Source organism: Protopterus annectens, chromosome 6.part0 (genome assembly GCF_019279795.1).
Source record: "Protopterus annectens isolate FY-2018-M chromosome 6.part0, PAN1.0, whole genome shotgun sequence".
NCBI classification, from domain to species: Eukaryota; Metazoa; Chordata; order Ceratodontiformes; family Protopteridae; genus Protopterus; species Protopterus annectens.
In genome coordinates, this window is record NC_056737.1 from 286,843,318 (window position 1) to 286,861,168 (window position 17,851).

General features: G+C 36.9%; 1 protein-coding gene across 1 annotated transcript in view; it reads right to left on the reverse strand.

Annotated features, from left to right (window-relative positions):
• LOC122803823 (neurexin-3-like) overlaps window positions 1–17,851 on the reverse strand; it is a 2,450,564-nt gene that overhangs the window by 69,598 nt on the left and 2,363,115 nt on the right. The window lies entirely within an intron of this gene.

The window sequence follows — 17,851 nt, forward strand, 5'->3', positions numbered from 1 at the left end:
GGGGCCGAACAGTGACAAGTATGAATTCAATGGATGGAGGTGCCAGCCTTGTTGTTCAGGACACTTGTAAGTATCAAACACATCTCTTGTGGCCTTTTCAGTGAAAGTGTAATGCTTGCAATACTTCACACCAAGACTGAAAAAAAATGATGTCGGTAGAAAGAATGGTCTGTGACTTACCAAACTCAGCTAGGTCCTACAGAGCTTACTGGGGAGACACTGAACAATGAACATCCACATAATAGATGGAAGGCAAGGGAAACATACTGGACATGCCACCTGAATAAGGGAAAGGTAGAATGGCAGGTATTAGGAAGTGGGACATCAGAAAGCGGTGAAATGCTGAGATGTCCTAATGAGTAGATAAAGGGCAAGATACAAATGTGATAGGAGAGGGGCGAGTCCATGTAGAGGGGGCTTCAGGAGCGCATGTTCAAATAAAAAGGGGAGACAGCAGAAGAGGAGAATGAATTGGGTAGCAACAAAAGGACTAAAGGCATATTTAGACAGACTGTTTGTGAGTTTTCTGCAATCAGTTTACTAAACCATCTGAATATTTATATTTATGAAATGCATAAGACTCAGAGAAATGTGATAATGTACTTTGTGCACAGAGCGAATAACTCGCATCTTCTGAGAGGAGGCTTTTGATGTAATAGAAGCAGTGGAATGGAAACATACATTTAAAAATCAATAGCACAGTAGCAAGGGATTTGATATCAGAAAAAAAAACAGAATCCATAATAACCACTTTATAACAGTGAAATGGATATTGAAAAAAACATTGACAAGTCTAAGAATTAAAAGCAGTATATCAATCTTTCATGATACAGGCCAACTGAACAGAGAAATGGTTGGATCAGCTACACATATATCAGGGAAACTACTCGCTGCTTGCAAGTTAATATACAAAACTCACAGTATATACCAAGATGAGATCTTCTGATGGTCAAAAACAGGCAGTGAATTATCTGAAATTAATTATAAACTCAAGTATCTAATAGAGTGATTACTTACCCACCTCTCTGATCCTCGAATTCTTATGACTCAGATACAAACAGAAAGTGTTTTAAAGATACTTTCATCAATTTGTAGTACTGCATACTTTTAGAAGTGTTATAGTGCAGCTCAGAATGTCTCACCAGCACTAATAATTTACAGCACAAATAACAGTTAAGGATTTCCCTACTTTTCACTAAGAAACAAAAGGCAGCATTATGTAATACATGGTACAATAAATGAGGTGTCTGACACAAGGAGTCAGTTACTGAACTATTGTGGGTATGAGGCTGGTAAATCGAACACACTTTATACCTAACTGCTGTCTTGTATTGTTGGTTTCTAGCAGTGTACAACATGAAAAGCTAGTGCACATTGAGACACTTCCTCTGTGTCTGTCATCTTTCTCTCTGCTGCACTGATGCTCCCTAAACCTAGATTCCCTGATCACTTCCTAAACCTGATCTCAAACCTTGCTTCCTAATCTTGAGTTTAAATCCTCAAGGTAGCCTTTAAACAGAACAGCTAAGGTCCTGCCTCCTGCTACTTCTTCCCTCTGGCTGCCACACTTAACTTACCCAAATTTGGCTACATGGTCGGGCAGTGGCTATCACACTTAACTTACCCAAACTTGGCTTCATGCTCAGGAAGTGACTGCCACACTTAACTTACCCAAACTTGGCTACATACTCAGGCAGTGGCTGCCACACTTAACTTACCCAAACCTGGCAGCAGATCAACTCAACCTGCAAGCTAATGCACCTTGTCTGCACACAGTTAGATATGAGCATAAGCTACCACCCATAAAAGCCACAAGACAGCCAAGTTCTCATCTGCAAGCCTGTGGATTGTGAGCAGCCAAGACTCAAGAACTTCAAGATACCAGTGGGATTTTTTCATTTGGTAGCATATGATGTCCATATTGGAATGGCAGCTTGAAATGTACAAGTTTTTTCCACTGTAGTCAGCAAGATAAAGGTTTCCCCATAGCTCAGTAGCCAACAGACTTTATGGTTTTAATACACCCTATTGCAATACTTTGTACATCCTAGATGTGACATAGATGCATAGCCGGCTTTAGCCACCAGTGAGCCCTGTGGTCGCTGAGGCCCCCTGGTCCTGGGGAGCCCTCAACCACTGAATGTTATCTTATTTGGACATTTTGTAATATGTTTGTCAAACCAGCAAAAACTATTTCAGCAATCAAGTCCATTCAATAAAGGGGGGGGGGGTGTGGATAATATATTTCCATCACTTATAAAATTCAAAGATTTCTTTAGTTATCATAACAGTGTTTTGTAACAGGCTTCACAGTTTCATTACATGTTTTACCACTGGCATATTGCCCCTGGCTTAGTTAAGTCTTGCTGGTGGAGATTCTCTCCACTAAAATGACAAAATAGCCAGCTTTAAGTACCTGTAATACCTCTGGTTGCAGCACAGGCATGAGGGTGTACTCGTACCCGACTATGTGGGGGCCCCGCGAAAGCTGCTCCTGGTTGGGGAAAAATTAATAAAAAATGTATTCATTTTCTGATTATGCACTTTAACATTAACAGGGCTGTGATACGACTGTTTTAGGATAAAGCTGATAATGAACATGACTAAGGTAAGCATTAGACAGTAGCACAAAGTGACTAATTTCAATGCATACCTTGACTTTTAAAAAGAGCTGGTGCTTCTGATATTCAGGGATGGTTTTCTCTCTCAGGGAGTTTTATAAATACTGGCAGAATACAAGCTACTGTAACTCTCAACTTCTTTGCTCAATAATTCTGGGTATAGCCAAAAATAATAACATAATGAAGGCTCAAAGTGAGAAACACAGTTTACATATTATTCTAATTCACTCAAAAATTTACTAGAATAACATATGTTGCATTGACATGCATTTTTGGACAATAATTTCTGGATTTAGTGACTGCCTGTAATCCTGAAGGATTTATCAGCAAATCAAATATCTTATGAAGGACAGAGCAAAATTATGAGGCAAAATCAGGGACAGTCTGTGAAATAAGGGACAGTGACAGCATTACTCCTCAGTGAGGTAAATAAAAGTGACTTACCCCTATTGAGGTTTGATAACTACTGAGCAACAGTCACTGGTCTGGTGTGGCAGTATCACTGTTGCAAAATGTACTGCTATTTGTTGAAATAACTGCAAAACTAGTATTACTATGGTTTATGATTGCTTGCGTAATCTAAAGCTATCACTGACTTTTATCAGTGCACACACCCAATAATGCCAGTACACATACTTTACTCTTCTGAGTATCAGTAAAAAATGTAGTTAACAAGTAATTATATTTAAAATTAAGGCATAAAGTATATCACAGAACATTCAAACACTTAGATCTTCTAAGTGTCTGGTAGACCCCACTCTCCAGAATGTATAAACTTTGATAAGGACTTATTGGTGGCTTCTTCTCTCAAACACACCTATTCTAAAACCAGCGGCACTCAGATGTGTGCATATAAAAGTTTGTTGTAGGTTTTGTGTGTATGTGTGTGTGGGGGATTGTATGGTCATTGTTGCTGTCTTTCGGCTTTTCCCGGTTAGGGGTCGCCACAGCAGAACTCCAGACCGCTAATGATTGGCAGTAGATTTTCACAAACGCCGTGGTGCCACCTCGACATTCAACCTTCAACGAATGCCCACCCATTTGGGGATTGTATGGTCATTATGTCTTTAATTTTTATCACAGTTAATCCTCAGACTTGTGCGCAGGAGGTCATTATAGTTGTTGTTTGGACTGGAGACAGTGTGGTCATTGTGTCTTTTACTTTTCTCACAGACAGCAGAAGTGTACATATCGCTTGTGTAGAGGCAATGTACTTACCATGAGCAAAAAAGTGGAATCCATGTTTTTCTTCACTTTCTTCGCAATCACACATCAGGCACTTATAAACGTGACTGTCTCTTGGGGTTAGGGGTTTGGAGTAATGATACAACAGCAGTCACGTGAAATATGTGACTATGGCCATCTGATCTTCTGCTTTCATCCCAGTCTAACACCAGTTAGGTGGTGACTGTCTTTTTGGGTAGGTTAGGGAAGCAGGCAGTATTCCTAAATAGAATCTGTGTATCCACACAACAACTGGCTTTTTAGTTTACTATGAGATACTATTTTGTCATCTTTGAACATTACGTCTAGGGCACAACTTATGTGCTCCTTAAAAAAAAAAAAGAATAAGACTGAAATTCTTTTCTTACTCGTGATTTTTGTTTAAGCCACCATCGGATTAAAAGGTTAGGTAAATGTTCTGAAGTGCATCCAGGAGCATATTCTAAATGGGTATTAATCTGATGTCTTGGTCAGGAAAGGTGTATTGAAAGGCTGTAAGGAAAACTAAAGTTGAACAGCAACGCTAAGTTTATTTCCTTAATCATAATGTTTGTTCAAGCCATCAATGGAAAAATTGTGTAAAATGAAAAAAAAATTAAAATGCACTTCAAAGCAAATAGAAGCTTAATGTTGCTTCAATAGGCTGACGAATAAGGCAAAATGTTAAAAAAGGAAGAACATAGAAAAATGCATGGCATAGAGAGCTCAGATGGGGTGGGAGACAGAGAGAGAGAGCAATGGAGCATGTGTGTGTGTGTTGGGGGGGGACAGTAGATAGTGGCAAGAGCAACATTTCACTTATGTCCAGCCCTCTACATAGAGTTGTAGTAACATGTCATTGTTGAAACTAAATGCAAGTAACTGTGATTGTCCCTTTGTGAGATGGGTCAGCATAGTGTGGTCCATAGGCCTATTGCAAGAGCATTGAAACTACAGGTCAGTCTGTAGAAACCACTAAAACTTAGCAGGACTCACTAAAAGAATGCATAGGAGTGGTAGCATTAACAGAGTGATACATAGCCTGGAAGTGTACATTATGGGGACCCCCAACTTGACATTAATTGGGGGCCCCCAAAATACTAACACCAGCTTTGAGTCAGAAGTTCCAAATGGTTTGAAATTCCCAAGACTTTTGTAAGAGTACAGAAAATGGGGCTTTGCAAGTTGAACATAATGAAATTTCCATGATATCATTGGGATACCAGTAGCTGTGGTGTAAGAAAACAGTTTTTCATAAAAGTATGCGCATAGTTTCAAATGATGCAATTATATGTTTTACAATGATCTTCTAATTCTATTCTGTCATGTATAGCAAGTAATCTACCCCATATCAGAAAAGTATGGCTAACACTTCATAATGTCATACTGCTAACTGATGTTATCTAGTGAGAAGCCTTGAGAGACTTTATTTTTCACTTATTTAGTGGTACGTGTCTTCCTACATTAGCTGAAATATAGGGTGCATTATCTATAATAGTTTTCTCAGGTGCACACCTCTTAACATAAAGCAAAATAGTAAATACTTCATATGGTCACTTAATGTTAGATTAAAACTATGATACAAAGCAAGAAATGTGGCTGACTTCAGTTAGTTTTATGATATCTTTGTCTCCAAATGACTTCAACATATCCTTCTGTTATCTATTTAAGATAGGGGATGCCCCAGATAAGTATATCACTTCCCCAGCATTGAGAAATGTGCATGTCCCTATGCAGGTCTTTTAAATATCTATGAGTGTTCTAAGTTTTGTAAATAATCTGGATTTTTTTTTTTTTGCATACCATTTATATAAGTTTGTTTCCTTTGCTCCAAGCAGGCTTGCTTCTAAGTGCATGCACACGGGATTTCAGCCATTCCTCAGTGGATCTAGTGGGACCGATTTAAAGGCAGGTACCTAAATCCATATACCTGTCCCTAAACATCTTTATTGTCTTTTAGTGAAGTATTTTAATTTCTGTATTCTATACCTCCCATTGTTACAGACAAACATACAAATGATTTTTAATTACATTAATGCTTTAAAAGGAGCCAAAATAATGGTAGATGTAAAAAATAAAATAATTTAAAGGCAAGAACAATATATTTAATAAAGAAATTTTAGCTGTTAGTGAAAGCGTTGTATTTCTCCAAAGATGTGTCCAAATAATTATCTTTTCCCATAAATGGTTAAGATTGCATTGTAGCACTTTCATAGGAGGGGTCCGAATGGAGACATGAAAAGTCAGCAAGCAAAGGAGAGTATTAGTGCTGAAATTTAATTCATCCTCACGTCTTGGTGAGTACCTTCACAAGGTGGAGCCTGTTTTTCACAAAATCTCACCAAGGCAACACTGATATATAGACTGTATTTCTATAGCATATATCATGGACAGAAGTAGGTCAAAAATTAAAAAAGATAGCTGGGTGCACAAGACCCAGGATAAAAAACTGTGCAATCCTGGTAGACACACTGGTGGCAGAACTGTAAAAAATGACAGTGTAGAATACTCAAGACACAGAAACATTCCTTCAGTTGGGATAGCTAGAGGGAGGGTGCCCCCTGTTGTAGAAGGAAGTAGTAGTCCACAAAAGTCACAAAAACTGATAGGCCAAAAAAGTGCGAAAAAGATAATAGAGTGGACTATTGAGGATAATAAAGAAATGATGTACTGTTACTATTATGCAAGAAGCCCAGAATTTCCAGACAGAAGATACACAAAAAGATTAATAGAGAAATTACAGGAAAGAAAAATAATTGCACAAAAAAAACTGTTAGAAGCTTCAGATAGACAGATTTGTGAAAAATATTATATAGGCCAAGAAACCTTGGACCATTTGGAAAAACAAGCGACTGAGGAAGTGTGAAAATATAAAGAACAAAAATCTAAAGGTTTTTGAAAGGTATAAAAAGAAATATGCACATGGGAAAGAAAGAGAGATCTGATATAGTTCAATATTTATGCAAAGGAGAAAGCTAAATTAATCAAAACAAAGAAAGCAGCCAGAAAAAGATAACGAAAGAGAAATACAGGCAGAGGCATCCAGATATGGAACATTTCACAATACAGAAAAGTAAGATCACAAAGAGGGAATGCAGAACAGAAGATTTGTAAAGTAATATTAAAAAAATAGAAGTTGAAGTTATGGAATACCTGCAAAGTGAAGGATTTAGTGTAGAAAGTCTAACACAGGTTATAGCACAGCATGATGGAACAATAAGTCCCCAAAGTAAGGAGAAACAGGAGGAGCAGGAGACATCTGAAGAAGAAATATTGACATAGGGAAAAAAAGGAGATTTAATATGGTGTAATATTTATGGAAAGAAAAAAGCAAAACTAATCAAAACAAAAAGGCAGCACCGAAGATATCTGGAGAGAAATACAGGCAAAGGCATCAACGTATTGAAAATTATACAATACAAATATTAAGACAACAAAGAGGAAAAATAGAAAACTGGATTAGTAATGGAGAAGTTAAAGAAGTAGAAACTGAGGTTATATATTGCTTGTGAAGGATTTAGTGTAGAAAACCTAACTGATAACATCACAGCCGGATATAGCAATGGATCCTCAAATGAAGGAGAAACCAATGGAGTGGAAAATATCTGATCATTTGCCATATGACGATGCATTGGAGCCTTCCATAGGAAATCAGTACAAAAGTTCAGTTGTAGTTGTGCAGCAAGAGAAAGAAGAAGAAACTGTGGCAACTCTGACACTGTCAATGTTGTGGAGTGATAGGTCAGTGGGTTCCCATATTAAAGTACAACAGATGACACAGGATGAAACTGAGGAGAATGTGGCACAGGAAGATACTTTGGAACTTTCTGTAGAATGCCCACAAAAAATGGAGAACAAAGAATGTATCTTCACCTAAGAAGAAAATGATCTAAGAAAAGAGTTGCATGATTTAATAGAGATGGACAGACATATTAAGATCAATGAAAGAAATAGACCAAAGAAAGCCAATAAAGCCCAAAAAGTTAGAAGTTTTAGAAGTCTGATTAAACAAATAAACACAGTAATTTGGACTGCTCATAGAGATTCATGCAATATAACAGAAGTATATAGGATATATATTACTGTGCAGCTAAATTAATAACAAATAAAAGTCCACAAAAACACAGGACAGTAAGGGAAAGGAAGGGGAAAAAATCAAATGTCATCATGGAAGTATCAGATATACAAAACTATAAAGCAATTAAGGCAAAAAATGTCACTGTTAGAAGAATATATAAAAAGGAACAGATCAACAAAAATACTCAGGAAAGATAGACATGATAAAATCAATGCACAGTATTAGAACAGATCAGGCTCTATCGTACTCTAAGACAAATAATAAATTAAAAAACATCAGCACGAGAAGATATGTAGATAGATATAATTAAGGAAAAGTACAAAATAAGCAATTTATTGATGACCCAAAATAGTTTTATAGAGAACTGGTAAACAAGACAAAAGGAACTGAACCACTGGCCAAAAAGAGGAACTAGACAAATTCTGGAGAAATATCTATGAAGATCCTGTGGCACATAAAGATGCTAAATGTCTAGAACAAGTAAAAAGAAGGAAGAAGAGCAAATGCACAGGAGATGAAACAGGATGAAGTAACACCCAGACAGATTGAAACAAAGTTAAGAAAAGCTCCTAACTGGAAAAACCCAGGCCCAGATGCAGTGCCTAACTTCAGGCTAAAAGTATTAACGGCATTACATGAAGATTTAGCCATGAGTAACAACTATTTATATATGTACCCCAAACAGACACCAACCTGGTTAACAACATGAAATATAATACTACTTAAGGGAGGTCCGGTCCTATCCTAAAAAATATAGACCAATAACCCAGCTTCTGACAAGGTATAAACTATACATGGGAATTGATGCTGACAGAGTTTGTAGTCATTTAGAAGAAAACTCAGTCATGGCAATAGAAAAAAGGGTAACAAAAGAAAATTATATGGAACAAAGGATCATTTGGAGAACTGTAAAAAAGGGGAAGAATCTAAGTATGGCATGGATAAACTACAAAAAAAGCATCTGACATTATCCCACATTTATGGATATAAGAGTGCTTACAAATAAAAATACACCCAACACTGATCGATTACTTTACAGGACGAAGAAACATTGGCAAGCCACTTTGCAGTTAAGCCATGCTAAAGGATAAATTATTATTCCAGGGATAAAAATTCAAAGGGGGTTATTCCAGGGTGTCTCTTTGTCACCGCTGCTCTTTTGTCTTGCTTTTAACCCATTAGCTGTCTGCTTAGCAGATTAGGTCATGGCTACAATTTGGCTCCCAGAAAACAACAAAGTGTAAAGACTTCTCCTCTTCTTTTTGTGGATGATTTAAAACTGTATACTTCATCAATTGAGGAACTGAAAGCTCAACTGCAAGTGGTCAAACATTTTTCAGATGATATAAGATTGTCATTTGGTCTTGATAAATGTGCAAAAGCAACCTTTAAAGCAGAAAGCTGCAGCACAAAAAAAAAAAACAATAGTTTGGGACAGGAATGTGATATGAAAGAACTTGAGCAAGAGGAAGTGTATAAACATTTGGGAATTGATGAGGAATCAACAATAAAACATGAACAAATGTGAAGAAAACTTTTTAAGGAATATTCTAGAAGACTAAAATGAATACTGGAAACAGTGTTGACATCTAGGAACAAAGTCCAAGCTATACATCAATTTGCTTTTCCTGTCCTAACTTACAATTTTGAGGTGAGTGACTGGCCCCAAAAAATGTTGGATTGGTTGGATAGGAAAAAACAAGAAGGATGCTCCATGCTTACCAAATGAGTTATAAAAATTAGTGTATACCAATAATATATATGCCCTGTTCTGAATGAGGTATGGGCCTCCTCGAAATTCATTACATATACAGATCTGCAGTCGTAGGACTGCATACATACCCGCTGATCGCATGAGACCCAAATGTAGTGAAAGTTTTAGAACATGAGGAGAATAAGTCTAAGATGACTTCCCTGCTTAGCCTAGCAGAAGCATATTGGTGTCAAGCAGGAATGGAAATCAAACCAGAAGTAGATAAAAATCAGGCAGCAACTGAATGTGCCAAAAAATGAAAGAATGCAATGTGAAGGATTAGATGAGAAGGCAAGAAATGTGGAAAATTCATAAATACAGTTGTAACTATAGAAAACTCTTGGAACAACCTCATGTTGATAAGGATCAAACACAGGAATGGTTAAGGAGAGGTGAATTTAAACCAAAAGAAGAAAGGTTAATATTAGTGGTTTAAGATAGTGGTCTACATACATGGTGGTTTACAAAGTCCATTGAACATGTGGCAGAAACAGACGAATATAGGTTTTGTAAAACAGAACTGGAAACAGTCACACATGTTGTTGCTGGTTGTGATGTACTAATGGCAGAAGGACTGTATACTGGAAGGCATAATAATGTGGCAAGAATGTTGCATTGGGGATTGTGCAAACAGTATAATATTGAAGTAGCTGAAAAACACTAGACACATAAGCCAGAAAGCATTATAAAAATTATAAAGTTTATATCACATGGGATCACCCATTTCTAACAGTTCAAAAACAGATAGGAGAAAACCAGGTATAGTAGTCCATGAAAAGAAGACAAAAGTAGCATTGATCATTGAAATCACTACACCCAATTACCACTTTGTCTTATGTAGAGAGAGAGAGAGAGACACACAAGTTCATAAAACATGAGGAATTACAGGCAGAAATGAGACCCAGACAGTTCCAATAGGAGTAGGACCAACAGGTCTTATAAAAACAATTTACAGTCATATTTAGATATGTTACTGATGCATGCAACTCCATATGAATTGCAGAAGGAGTCATTACAGGGCACATTATGTGTGGTGCGAAGAGCACTCCTTGCTAACATTAAGGATTGAAACAACACTAATTTCATGAACTTTAATTATACTTTGACTTAGGAATGGGGTCCCTTACCATCATCATATTAGAAACCCAAAAAGACTTGGAAAAATTAAAAAAAAAAAACAGAAGATATAGCAAACATAGTGCCTGACAAATTCAGCTCAAACTTTACCCCTTCTCTCCCCTTAAAAATCCCCTCAGGAAATATCAAATATTACTCCCCCTATTATCACTGGGGAATAGGTCCTTAATGCTCTCTCTAAGGCCAAGAACACTGCCATCAATGGGTCCAGACAGTATCTCAGGGTGCCTTCTAAATAACATGAAACATGATATTTCAGGCCCTCTGAAAATGCTATTTAACTGTACCCTCCAAACTGGCTTTGTGCCTCACAAATGGAGAATAGCAACAGTCATTCCTCTGCGCAAAGGTGGGCCATCTACAGACCTTGGAAACTATAGTCGTACAAGTCTCACTAATCTCATATGCAAAGCTATGGAAAGAATTATTATGGAAATGATGAATAATGACATAGGAAACCTCCAGACATGTGACCAAACCCAGTTTGGTTTCAATGGCAAATCATGCCTACTCAGCCTGGAGGACTTCTTTAAGAAAGTCACCAAAGCAATGGATGAGGGTAAAACAGTTCACACTGCCTACCTTGACCTGGTCAAGACATTTGACACAATACCCCACTGAGGCATCGTTGACAAACTGAACAAGTTAGGTATAAATCCTCATGTCACCCGGTGGATAGCCAGCTGGCTCACAGCCAGGACCCAGAAACTAATCCACCTCTACAAAGAAGCCAGTCACAAGCAGAGTCCCTCATGGATCAGTCCTGGAACTGATCCTTTTTGGCATTTACTTCTCTGAAGTCAAGACTACTGTTAATGATCTCTGACTGACTAAATTTACAGATGATTGCAAATTAGGAGCAACTACAGAATACCCGCCAGCAACATAAATGTTCTCTAGGAAATGCTGATACAGACAAATAACTAATATCAGAGCCACGGATAAATTTAAATCCCAAGAAATGCATAATAGTATCCTTCAGGAAATCATCCACTCCTCTAACTATCACATTGACAATACACCCTTAAGAGCTGACCCAATAGCCAAGGACCTGGGGATACACACAGACAGTAATCTAGCCTTTAATCATCACGTGTCAACAGTAGTGAGGGAATCATTCCATGTTGTGCAACTTATAAACAAAGTTATGGCATCTAGGTCCACGGAAGTCATTGTTCCACTGTAGATGGTATTCATAATATCTAACCTGGCACATCTAACAACTGGAAAGCCCACAGAGGGTCCTCTCTAAAAGAAAATAAAGCACAAGTAACATACCCTATGCAGACTGCCCCAAGGCCTCATCACTGTATTCTGTCTTCTACAGGCTTTTAAGGAAAGATCTATGCCTGACATACAGGGCATTGTCAGACCCCACTCTGATGGACCTCCTGCATATCCACAAAACAAACAGCACCATAATTACCCATTCTGAAGACTTAATCTTTGCCTGTGATATAAATAGGACCTGCTGGAGAGACAGGTATTATCCTAGAGATTACCCTGTCTATGGAACAGGCTCCCCATCCATGTGAAGCAGAGTTTCTCCACAACCTAATTCAAGTGTAACTGGGACAACTGGATGGGGAACAGGAAATTCATCCCTGGTTTGGCACCTATGTCTCGAATGGACACAGGTAGCCTGTAAATGTTTCATCTCCCAGGCCCCTGCTTGTAAATGCTTCATCTTATAAGCCCCTGCTAACACTTATCAAGGGTACCAGAAATTGTCAGAGATTTGTGATGCATATACCACAAAAGCTGTGAATGTGGTCATTAGCCTAGTACAGACCTTTGAACCTATGGAGATGTACAGGAAGAAAACCAGCAACTTGGAAATTAGTGAATACATGTGAGACTGCAAAGCCTTAAGTGCAAGTAGAAAGAGTAGATTTTTTGTTGACTGATAAACTTGAGAGGAACTGAAAAGCATTTGCATTCATGTCATTAATGTTTGGAAGTACTCTGATGGGAGGGAAAAAAGAGGAAAAATGTAACTAAGAAAAACAATTTATTTTCTTAACAGTACTTCTATGAAACTTTTCCCAATATACATTGCATATTTTATAATAAAATAATTTAGTTGTTTTTGCATATGATGAAGTTATTAAAGTAAACAGGTGCTTTTTTCTTTCATTCTTTTCTTTTTTGATATTAAGAAATGTAGGCATTACAGTGCAAAAAGAGAAGAAAAAGCAAGGCAAAGGCATGTTTATGTCAATAGGCTGTAATCATGGGTTGCTGAGGTGGGGGATGGGCTGCAAAAGTACACAGATCATAAAATATGTAGAGCTGATATGTTTTCTCTTAGTTTGGTTTATGTGAGGGTCTAGATTAAGTCCCTTGGCTTAATTTAATAACAAACTTTAAGTGTAAATAAGTAAATATGATGAATAGATTTCCTTTAGAAATAAATGTTTCAGCTTGTCTTTTGGGGTGAAACAGAAGACTATATTTTCTTTTTTTTCTTACTTTTCCATAGAAAAAAAGTTGATAATAAAGCAATAAAGAACAGAACACTGCTTTCTTCAAGGATAAAAGTCAATGATTTTCTGAAAATATCCAAGTAGTTTTGACATTGGGAGGGGGGGTAAAAATAAAAAAGAACAGAAACCAGTTAGTGTAAATTGAAATAATCAGCTTTAAGCATGGAATATTACATATACCTGGGGACTGGAATTTGATTTGCAACAATGAGGATGCATCTGGTAAGCTAGAAGTGAAAATATAAAAATTTCTGAAGAAATCTAAGAAAACAATTGGTATGAAAGATTTGAATTCAATAGCAGCAATTCTGAGAGAATTTATACACTATTCCCCAAGCGCCAATAACTGGTCTAGACATGACAGGAATTATATTTCACAGGAACATGTCAATTAGAGCTTTGATACATATCCAATAATTATTTCATATCATGCATCAATAATTACTAAGATAAAACTACAAGGTAATGAAGTAAATATGAGACAATGACACTTCCCTAACCACCCGTTAAAAACAGAAGAATTTAAAGAATGGGTGCTGGAAATTATCCAGGAGTTATTAGGGAAGATAGAAAGTACCCCAGAAGTTATAGCTAGTGCATGGGATAAAATTAAAGTGGAGATTATAAACGGTAGAAATAAAAGAAAAAGAGATCTGGTTAAGAAGTATTAAGAATTACTTAGAGGTGCTGACAAGGTTAAAGTATTAAAAATAAGGAATAAGGGGGGGTCTCACAGAACAAGAGGTGCAATTACAGAATGCTAAAGAGAAAATAAGGGAGTACCTGGATAGTATCCATGAGTTTAGAAAGATTGCTATTAAGCAACTGTTTTATTTTTTTATTTTTTATTTTTTTTGATAATAACTCCAGAGCACAAAAACTTTTGGCACAATGACTTAAGCAACAAAAAGTAGAAAATGTTGTTGCCAAACCTAGGGAGCCTATAACAGGAAAAATAACCACATATCCTGTAGAGGTATTAGAGATATAGAGATATTTCAGAAATGTTATGAAGATATGAATAAAGCAGAGAAGTGGGGAATCAAGAAAAAGCACACATGGAAATATTCATGGGAGACTTAAATATGCCCAGGATAGAAGCAGATTAAGCTTAACAACTAACAGTGAAAACAGGGGTAGATGAGCTAAAAATGGTGATGTATAATCAATCTACATGAGAGTCTCCAGAAATAGATGGTATTCTGGTGGAAGTTTGGAAGCTAGGAGGAAAACAGGGATAAAGATTTGGAAGGTTTGTTTATCAGTATTTTAAAAGGAGGGGAGAAACCAACATCCTGGAAAAAAGCTGTGGTGGCTGTAATACCTAAAGACAGTAAATGCCCCTGTGATCCAGCTTCATATAGGCCCTTTTCGATTTTTAACCATAATTATAAAGTGCTTATGTCTACAATGGTTAAAATAATGGCAATGGTGATGCCATATAGATATGGACTGATGTGATTTTGTGAAGGGGACACATTTCAAAACATTAAAGGAAGCAGAATGCAAGAAAATATTACTGTAGTTGGTGGGCCTTGATGTAGAGAAAGCATTAGACAGAGTAAACTGGGATTTTATTAGTAAGGCAATGGAAGGATTTGCATTCCTTAATACAATAATAAGGTTGCCTAGGAGGCTATATGAGAATTCTGAGGCAAAAATCAAAGTGGGAGGGTTCCTCTCTAATAAATTGTGTTTGAGCAGAGGAACCAGTAGGGGTGCCCTCTTTACCTTTTGTTATTTGCATTATATTTTGAACACTTAGTTAAAAAACATACCTTAAACATTTTATATTAGAGGTGACATGGGATATATACAAGTTACCTTTTAAGGATGTCTGGTGTATCGGCTAAATGGCAATTCTGAATGTCCGTGACTATTTTTTTTTAATTCTATTTATGGACAAGTTTAAACCAATAAAGCCAAACCACACTAGCTGTGGACAAGCAGGTTTTGGCCTTCTTATGGCATCATCAGCACAGCATAAGTGGAATGTTTGGCTAATATTTGGAAACATAGGGTTGTCATACCCAACTGATATCTATAAACATTAGGTTGACTGTAAAATATCCCAACTAACAAATTAAAACAATGAGTAAAAAGGTCACACAGAAAAAAACAATTGGTTAAAAAACACAAAAAGAAAACTCTAACAAAGCTGGACTTTCCACTCTGTGAAACCTCTTGTTTTAGAGATGACATGGGATATAGGCAAATTAAAGCCAAACCCCACTAGCTGTGGACATGCATGTTTCTGCCTACTTATGGCATCATCAGCACAGCATACATGGAATCCTTAAAGAGTAATTTGCATATATCCCATGTAGCTTCTAATACAAGAGGTTTAAGGTATCACACAGTGGAAAGTCTAGCTTTGCTAGATTTTTCTTTTTGTGTTTTTTAACAAGTTGGTTTTTCTGTGTGACCTTTTTACTCATTGTTTTAGCATATTTAGAACACTTGGCATAGAAAATAAGGGACTCAGAAATTTGAGGATACACTTGGTATGGTGTTTAAGAAAAGTTTGCTTACTTGCAGCTGATATTATTTTGTACCTAATGGAACTAGTAAAGAACATCTCAGTGTTGTGGAATATTCTGAGGCAGTTCCATTTTTGGTAATATAAAATTAAGAAAGATAAAACAAAGGCTATAACTATAAACTATGTATCCATAAATGAATTGGTCCAGCAATACCCATATGAATGGGGGCATGATAAAATGAAGTATTTAGTAGTGTGGATTAAAATGATTTGGTTATGTCAGCCAAGGATTTGTGGGAAGAGACTAACAAAAGACAACACAAAAACTGAGAAACTAGACGCTCTTGCCTATGGATATACATAGCAAGATAAAAGCAGTAAAATGTTTTTAATTCCGTTAGTTTTATATACAGGTCAGGCATATTTTTGTCACCCAGAGGAGAAGTTGTAGATAAGAATTAATAAAGTGTTGAAGAATTTTATTTAGGCAGGGAAAGGGGAAGAGTCAAGTGGGATACGTTGATCCTCCCAATAGAACATAGATGTTAAGGATAAGAGTCAAGTGAGATACATTGATCCTCCCAATAGAACATAGACGTTAAGGATAAGAGTCAAGTGGGATACGTTGATCCTCCCAATAGAATATAGACGTTAAGGATAAGAGTCAAGTGGGATACGTTGATCCTCACAATAGAACATAGATGATAAGGATAAGACTCAAATGGGATACGTTGATCCTCCCAATTGAGCATAGATGTTAAGGATAAGACTCAAGTGGGATATGTTGATCCTCCCAATAGAACATGGATGTTAAGGATAAGAGTCAAATGAGATACGTTGATCCTCCCAATAGAACATAGACGTTAAGGATAAGAGTCAAGTGGGATACGTTGATCCTCCCAATAGAACATAGACGTTAAGGATAAGAGTCAAGTGGGATACATTGATCCTCCCAATCGAATATAGACATTAAGGATAAGAGTCAAGTGGGATATGTTGATCCTCCCAATAGAACATAGATGTTAAGGATAAGACTCAAGTGGGATACGTTGATCCTCCCAATTGAACATAGATGTTAAGGATAAGACTCAAGTGGGATATGTTGATCCTCCCAATTGAACATGGATGTTAAGGATTATCTAACTTGAATGGATATTTTGAGCTATACAGTTAAGGCTCTTATACATAACACAAGTAGAAAGCTACAGTTCAATGTGGAAAAGAATGCTGATGAAGAACAGGGTAATTTAAGAAATAAGTAAAGAATGGGATTTTGGACACAGATACTTAAGGAGAATAGCAGAAAGTATACAAAGAACTAAGCCAACAGGGGAATGTACACAGGAAATTCTGCCAGTAGGGATGCCTGCAATTAGGAGTACAGAGAATAAACAGGTGGGGGCTGGAATTTACTGGAGGAAGATAGCAAAGGAACCGGGGAATTGGGAACCAATAATTACAGAAGAAAAGGTAATAGAATGCAAAGACGGCAAGAACACATTTGAATTGCAGGCTGGTGATTGCCTTCCCTATCAGAGATTGATATCAGAGTATAAACAAAGGGAGAGGGATAGGGGAATACTAAATGAAAGACCTGCACTGGTTGAACAGAAGCTGCTGTTAAAAAGGGATAATTATAATTAGTAGGGAATATAAAATATCGCACAATAACTATAGGAATCAATCAGAAAAGGTCAGAAAAGTTTGGGAAGAGAGATTAGATATGCAATTCACAAATAAACAATGGGATGACATATGTACAGGTTCTCAAATATGCAGCAAAATCTAGAAGCTGTAGGGTTTTTGCCTGGAACACTTGGCATAGATACTTTTAGTCCCAAAGCAGACTCCAAAGAATTTTTCTCCAGGAGATGGCAAATGTTGGAAGTGTGATAGGGAAGAAAGAGGTATTTAAAAACATATGTTTTGGGAGTGTAATGAGTTGGCAAACTTTAAAAATTTCCTACAGAGTACTCATTACACTCCCAAAACATACTGAGTAAGCAAATGAGTGTAACTAAGGAAATAATTTTTTAGCTGGGATACAGGATCTCAATTGCCTAGGCATTTTAAGGCCTTGTTAAGTTTAAT